The sequence below is a fragment of the Desmodus rotundus genome, chromosome 12 (assembly GCF_022682495.2).
Source record: "Desmodus rotundus isolate HL8 chromosome 12, HLdesRot8A.1, whole genome shotgun sequence".
Taxonomy (NCBI): domain Eukaryota; kingdom Metazoa; phylum Chordata; class Mammalia; order Chiroptera; family Phyllostomidae; genus Desmodus; species Desmodus rotundus.
The window spans coordinates 74,538,632-74,546,575 of NC_071398.1; positions in this window are offsets into that span (position 1 = coordinate 74,538,632).

A 7,944-nucleotide genomic window follows, 5' to 3' on the forward strand; every position below is an offset into this window, starting at 1 on the left:
CCACATATTAAGTGACACTCTGGTACACATAATGTATTTAACTATCAGGTTGTAGTTAAATGGTCAAATGATCAGATTTCACAATAAATCTATTTCATGGTTTAAGGAGAGTAAAAATGTAGTAGAAGAGGTAACTGTAATAATTATAAGGTCATTAATTCACATGTACCTATCTCTCTACATTGTTCTCATACCTAGACATGTTCACAAGCAGATTCCTAGATCTTCTTTTCAGGAAATTACATAGATCATCCAACTCCCTCCCCATCTAATTTCCAGTTAAGGGTGTACATACAAGTCAAGAACTTGGTTAAAATATAGAATATACTAGTTGATTGTTTATTATATGTCAATCTACATGCATACAAAATTCTACCAGTACATGAGGAAATTATAATATGGTGAGAAAAAGACATATAATTACATACTATAAGATTACTTAAAAATGCACTGAGTCCTGAACAAAACATTTTAAGAAAAAAGTAAAGATCATTTAATTTTTTCAAAGATCATTTGAAAAACAAAGCTAGCCGGTGGCCCTCGCTCATTGGTCGCCGCCAGCGGATGGGGGGCGGGGCCGGAGCCCGCGCCGTTTCCCCCTTTGCTCACTGAGAACCTGCCCCCGCCGCCTCCTCCGCGCTGAGGTCATTGCCGGCTGACGTCAGTGCTGGGAACCTGAGCCACTCGCGTAGCGCGGAGGGAGGCGGGAAGAGAAAGGGGAGCCCGAGAGTGGCGAGAAGAGAGCCACGGAGGAGAGCGGTGTTCAGTTTGCTTCTAGCTGGGAATGCCCCGACCTTTCCTCTCCGCCCATCCTTCAACAATTAGGTTAAAGCCACCTCCTCCAAGAGGCCTTGGCTGATACCACCTCTCCCACGCGGTCTTCTTTTCTGATTCCCACATTTTCCAACCACACATTTCAGAACCATTCACTGGGACTCTCATCATTTTACCACTTTGCCGTGTTTCTTAACTAGTGGGAACGGGTTCCTCTTGGCTCTTCGGAAATTGGACTGCTTTCTATTTACTTCCACAATAATCTCCCTTCCCTCGACAAGTTCTGCTCTTCTACAGCGATGCTTTTTCTCTAGCCTAGAAATATCAAGTCTCACCTATTTGGTGCATGAGTGGATGGTGTGGGGGGAAGTTTGCAAGGCTTTTCTGTCTCAAGTTATTTTTCTAGTTCTCGCTTTCCTTCAAATGCCTTTATTTAATTTTTTTTGATAAGTGATCTGTTCTCAACTGTACACATTTTTCCATCCACTCCCTCTTCTCGTCCTCCCCTCCTTCCCCACCCCTTTTCCTTTCTCATCGTGGACTGAAGCTTTCAGACTCAGAATCTCCCTCTTCCACACGCAGGTGTGTGCTCAGGGCCTGGCGGTCTTAGAAGTCTGGAGTAACTTCTAACCAACATCCCAGGGGCTGGCTTACATATATATTAAATAAATCAAACCCAATGGCTTCTGTAAATTCTTTTTCTTGTGCTTTTGGCCCAGCCAACCACCTTATTCTGGGTGGAAGTCTCCCCTCCTTGTCTTTGACAGGTACGCAGTCTTCCCTGCCTCCTTGGCTGGATGTCTTCCTGCCCACCCTCCTCCCGCACCCCATTCCCTTACTATGTTCACCCCTCTTCCCTTCCCTCTACACTTCCTTTCCTCAGGGAGATCCTATTCATGTTGTCCATTTTGATGCTTACTTTTTTATAACTGACTTTCACATCTGCACAGTCTATCCTTGTGCTTTTTCATCCTACTCCCCCTACTACCCTTGCTGTTCCTCCTGTTGGACGGCCAACCACCAGCTCAATGTCAGTCTAGGCCAGTTCTCTTCCCCCAAACCAGCTCCTTCCTGATCTCCATTCTGTCAGAGATATGCTGTCATTTCATCACTCACTCCACCCACAAAACTCACAGCCTTTTTTGGCTTTTCCTTGTAATTTGCTCCTCAATATACTCCCAAGATCTCTTGCTTCTTCTTCTTTCTTAAAGATTATTTATTTATTTATTTATTTATTTATTTATTTATTATTTATTTTTTAGAGAGCGGGGAAGGTAAGAAGAAAGAGGGAGAGAAACATCAATGTGCAAGAGAAACATCAGTCTGTTGCCTCTCGCACCCCCCACAACTGGGGACCTGGCCTGCAACCAGTCATGTGCCCTGACTGGGAATCAAACTGGTTCCCTTTCAGTTCCCAGGCTGGCACTCAATCCACTGAGCCACACCAGCCAGGCTATTGATTATGCTATCAGTTGTTTTAATTTTTCCCCCTTTGTCCCCCTCTACCCAGTAACCCCCTTCTCACCAGCAGTCCCCCCCTTAGTTCATGTCCATGGGTCATGTGTAGAAGTTCTTTGGCTTTTCCATTTCCTATGCTATTCTTAACTTCCCTCTGCCTATTTTGTTCTTACCAAATATGCTTCTTAATCCTTGAACCATTTCCCCATTCCCCCCTTCCCCCTCCCAGCTGATAATCCTCCAACTGATTTCCGTATCTATGATTCTGTTCCTATTCTGCTTGTTTGCTTTGTTTGTTTGTTTGTTTTTAGATTCAATTGTTGATAGTTGTGAATTTGTTGCCTTTTTAATGTTCATGGTTTTGATCTTCTTTTTAAAAAATAAGTCCCTTTAACATCTCCTGTAATAATGCCTTGGTGGTGATGAACTCCTTTAGCTTTGCCTTGTCTGGGCAGCACTTTATTTGCCCTTTCATTTTAAATGATAGCTTTGCTGGATAGAGTAATCTAGGTTGTAGGTCCTTGCTTTTCATCACTTGGAATACTTCTTGCCAGTCCCTTCTAGTCTGCAAAGTTTCTTTTGAGGAAATCAGTCTTATGGAAACTCCTTTGTAGGTAATTATCTGCTTTGTTCTTGCTGCTTTAAAGATTCTCTGTTTAACTTTTGGGATTTTATTATGATGTGTCTTGTGGTCCTCTTTGGTTCCAACTTGTTTGGGACTCTCTGTGCTCCCTGGACTTGTATTTCTACTTCCTTCACCAAATTAGGGAAGTTTTCTTGCATTAATTTTTCAAATAAATTTTCGATTTCTTGCTCTTCCTCTTCTCCTTCTGGCATCCCTATGATTTGAATGTTGGCATGTTAGGAGATGTCCCAGAGGTTCCTAAGCCTATCCTCATTTTCTTTTTTGAATATTTGTTTCTTCTTTTTGTTCTGGTTGAATGTTTATCTCTTCCTTATGTTCCAAATTGTTGATTTGAATCCCGGCTTCCTTCTCTTCTCTGTTGGTTTCCTGTGGATTATTCTTTATTTCACTGAGTATAACTTTAATTTCTTCCTTTATTTATTTATTTGTCATACTCAAGGAGCATTCTCTGAGCATCCTGAGAGTCAGTGTTGTGAACTCTGTATCTGATAGGTTGGTTATCTTCATTTTGTCTCATTGTTTTTCTGGGGTTTTGTTTTATTCTTTCATTTGGGCCATATTTCTTTGTCTCCTCAGTTTAGCAGCTTCCCTGTGTTTGTTTCTGTGTATTAGGTAGATCACTTTTACTCCCTGTCTTAGTAGTGTGGCCTATGTAGAAAAGGCACTTGTAAATAGTATGGGTTGGAGCCTTAGGTAATTGTCAGGGTTGATCCCTTGCTTCACCGCTAAGTGGCTGTGTGGGGAGGGTTTGGAGGGGGGGCAATGCTGCCACCCGGCTTCTGGAGGTTCCTCCATGCTTGCTCCATTTCCATTCACTTCACTCCCTTCCCAAGTGTGACTGGCACCTTTCAATCTGCTTCCTGGTGCTGAATCCTGGAGTGGGTGGGTTTATTAATGTTCTAATACCATACTGGCCCTTTAAGCAGCAAAATCGGGCAGTTTCTTCTACTGCCTCAACCGCCACTGGTTTTTACGGCAGAGGTAATAGAGATCTATCTTCCTGGTGCTGGAACCCCGGGCTGTGTGGCCTGGCCTGTGGCTGGGATTTGTTGCTCCTAAGGTATCCCTCCCTTATACACTGGTTTCTCTTCAGATCCTATAAATCTTTTGCCTTTTACTAAGGTATCCCTCCTGGCCATTTCTCTGCCTGTGCCAACACCGCTGCTACCACTACCTTTCAGCGCCACACTACCTCTCTGCCTGGATTCATGACTTAGCCCCTCCTACTTGTCTGGATGAATGTGTTTTATTTAAATCCTTGGTTGTTTGACTACTACACATCTCAATTTTCTGACAGCTCTGGGTGTTATTAGTTTTTGAGATCTGGTTATAATTCTATGATTATGCGAGGAGGACAAGTGTGTCCACCTATGCCTCCATCTTGACCAGAAGTCCTATTGCTTCTTCATACCCAGATGACTGCAGTGGACTCTGTCAAATCATCTGCCTCACTGTTAGTACAGTTCTGCGTTTACTTCCTCTTCTTTTGCTCAGATCATCTGAGGTACCTCCCTTCCCCATTTTCTACTGCATTAAGTCTGGACCCCTTTGCCTAATAGTTAAGACCTTTCCTAATTTGGCCCCAGTTGCCTTTTTAGGCTTCTGTCACTTTGTACTCCAGGGTCATTCTCCCTAATGTTCTCTAAGCATCACACTATCGCAGCAGCCCAGAGCCCTCAACATTTTGTCCATGATCCCCATCCCTGCCCTGTAACATAGTCCCCAATGCATGCTTGCCTGAATGTGCCTGGCTCTCCTGCACTGTAGCACATGTCATAATCTCTTAGATTCCTCACTGCCTCCTTCTCACTTCTCCCAATCCCCCACACTCCTGAAGACACAGTTTAAGCTTTATTTTCCACCTTGAAAACCTGCCCTCCCCATTTTCACACTACAGAATTAATGTTAACCATACCACCCATTTGGCATTTATAATCTATAGTTTGGTATTGACAGTGATCTTTTTAGAAGTTCACATCTTGTCTCCACAGTTTGCAAGCTGCTTGAAACACAGGTTACTATGCACATATGTCCTACATTTCCAGGATGGTTCAGGCTTTAAATACCCTCTTCCATAGCTTCATGTACTCATCAAAATGCCCTGGGACTCTCATATTTGGCATTGAACACATCTCCTCACTGGTTCTTCACTGGCTCCTTCTCAAAGGTGGGTCAGGCAAGATGAGACTCTTTCCTCTGCTCATTGAAGGAGAAACAACTTGTTACAAGAAACAGGCCTGGAAAAACAAGATGACCTAGAAAGTCTCAAACCAAAGAGACCAGGTATCAGCAAAACCAGAACTTACCAAGGTCAAACACAGAAGAAGTCAGGAAAACAGGTAAAGATTTAGACAGGTGTACAGTGTCATTCAGCATCTAAATCTGAAAACACTTAACATCTGCCTGGGTGTGTAGTTGACAGGGATCTTGTGACTAGGACTTGCTTTACTCCAGAATTGATGAAAAAAAGTATTTTTGACAGTATTTTTGACCCATTCCCCCCCCACCCCAGGAAATAGAACTCTGTCCTTATGTAGATTTTTGTGCCACTCAATAGGCCACACAGCTGCTTCTCAAAAAGCCAGGCCTAGGACCAGATCTGCTGACTTCAAATTGGATCATGGAGCTCCTGTGTTGAGATAGTGTGCATTTTTGGGATTGGAGCAAGGAGACCTTATCACCACTCTTTCCTATTATCCAGGGTCTGTTATAGCTTCATCATTTGTTACTAGTTCCTGAACTTTGTAAAGAATATATATAATCAATAAGAACCAGAAGGCACTACTACTTTCTTATACTCTTTTCTTTCTTCACAAAAACCTAGAGAGAGGAAGCTTAATTTATCTCACATTCAAAGCTCCTGAGTCACTACACAGTGTAATTGACCCAACTCAGAATTTGATTTCTCAAATCAGTTTCTTTTTTTAAATTATATTTTATTTATTATACTATTACAGTTGTCCCAAATTTTCCCTCTTTCCCCCCTACACCCAGCATCCCCCACCTTCTCAGGTAATCCCACACCATTGTTTATGTCCATGGGTCATGTGTATAAGTTCTTTGGCTACTCCATTTTCTACACTGTACTTTAGATCCTCATAGTTATTTTGTAACTACCTTTTTGTACTTCTTAATTCCCTCACCTGCTTACCCATTCCTCTATACCACTTCATAGTTTTGATCTTCTTCTTAAATAAGACCCTTTAACATTTCATGTAATAATGGCTTGGTGATGATGAACTCCTTTAGTTTTTTCTTGTCTTGTAAACTCTTTATCTGCCATGTGATTATAAATTATAGCTTTGCTGGGTAGAGCAATCTTGGCTGTAGGTCTGTGCTTTTCATGACTTTGAATATTTCTTGCAATCCATCAAGCTTGCAAAGTTTCTTTTGAGAAGTCAGCTGACAATCTTATGGGAACTCCCCTTAGGTAACTAACTGCTTTTCGCTTGGTGCTTTTAAGATTCTCTCTTTATCTTTAACCTTTGGCATTTTAATTCTGATGTGTCTCAGAGTGGGCCACTTTACATCCATCTTGTTTGGGACACTCTGTGCTTCCTGGACTTGCATGTCTATTTCCTTCACCAAATTAGGGAAGTTTTATTTCATTATTTTTTCAAATAGATTTCCAATTCTTGCTTTTTTTCTTCTCTTTCTGGCACCCCTATGATGCAGATATTGGACCACTTGAAGTTGTCCCAGAGGCTGCTTACACTGTCCTCATTTTTTTTTTATTCTTTTTTCTTCTTGTTCTGATAGTTTGTTTTTTGCTTCCTTATGTTCCAAGTCATTGATCTGATTCTCAGCAGCTTGATCTGAGACCCAGTGGCCCGCCTATGGCACCCCTGGTCCTGGATGCCCACCTGTGTGGCCACTCTAGAGTGACCCAAAGCATTTCAAACTGCCCTTGTGAGACCAAATCCCCACTGAGAATGGGGTCCCTCTTCTCAGTACTCAGCTCTGGCCCTGTTTGTAGAGTCATATCACATGTCTTGCCCTCTACTTCCAGGCAGGAGCAACAAGAACATTATATATGACCCTTGTCTTTCCCAGCATCCTGTTGGGCCAGCAGGGCCTTGGCTTGTTTGCCAAGGTTACCTCCCAGTCTCCTGACCATGTGTAGAAACCTGAAGTCGTATAAAGTTGATGTGCAGGCAGAGTCTGGGCTGAGATATTCTAGGAGGATGATATCAACTCTTACACTGCACAGTGTGTAGTTTTTGTAGATCTCTGTATTTGTGTATGTGTTTGTGTGTGTGTGAGAGAGAGGAGGGAGGGAAGTGTGTGTGTGTGTGTGTGTGTATAATTTGAGTGAATATACTTACTTAAATGTGTATGTGTGCTCTGTTTGTGGAGGGGAAGGGCTGGATATGTGTTTGCAGATGCTAACACACACTATAATGGTATATATTGAAGGCTATCATTGTCAAATGTGGATGTTTTGGTAGGTGTGTATTTTGGCAGGGAGAGTACATTTCTGCAGAGTATGTCTGTGTATGGCTGGTGTAGATGTTGATTTGGTCTTTTCTCTTTTCAGACCTCATTCGTGACCACCTTGCTGGGCTGCCCTGAGCTGATAAGAAGCATTACCCAGGGAGGACCAGATACCTCTTCCTCCCTTCCAAACCAGGTGGAAAGACTGCTAAATATACTCATAACTCTTTACAAGTATCATTGGGTAATGTCCAAAACATCTTTTAGGGCTCCCTACCATCTTTACACAAGATTGTATTTTTCAAGATTGGCTCTAAGCAAGCCAGTCTGGGAGTTATTCTTTAGAATGAGGAACAGGAATCAAGGGCAGAAGATAATGACATTGCCCCTAAAATCTGTTAATGAGGAGTGTAAGAAAGTAGGAATGTTAGCTATATTACAAATTTGTGTCTTTAAGCCCTTCCCCCACTACAAAGTGAACTGAGACAGGGACAGAAATAGATAATGCAAAGATGATTGGTGTTGAGGGAAGTGGAAAACATACATCTGGAGTAAAGGAATATTTGGTAAACTAAATATGCAAAGGGCTTTCTAATCTTCAGGTCAAAATAATTTTAAGGCCCTAAGAACCA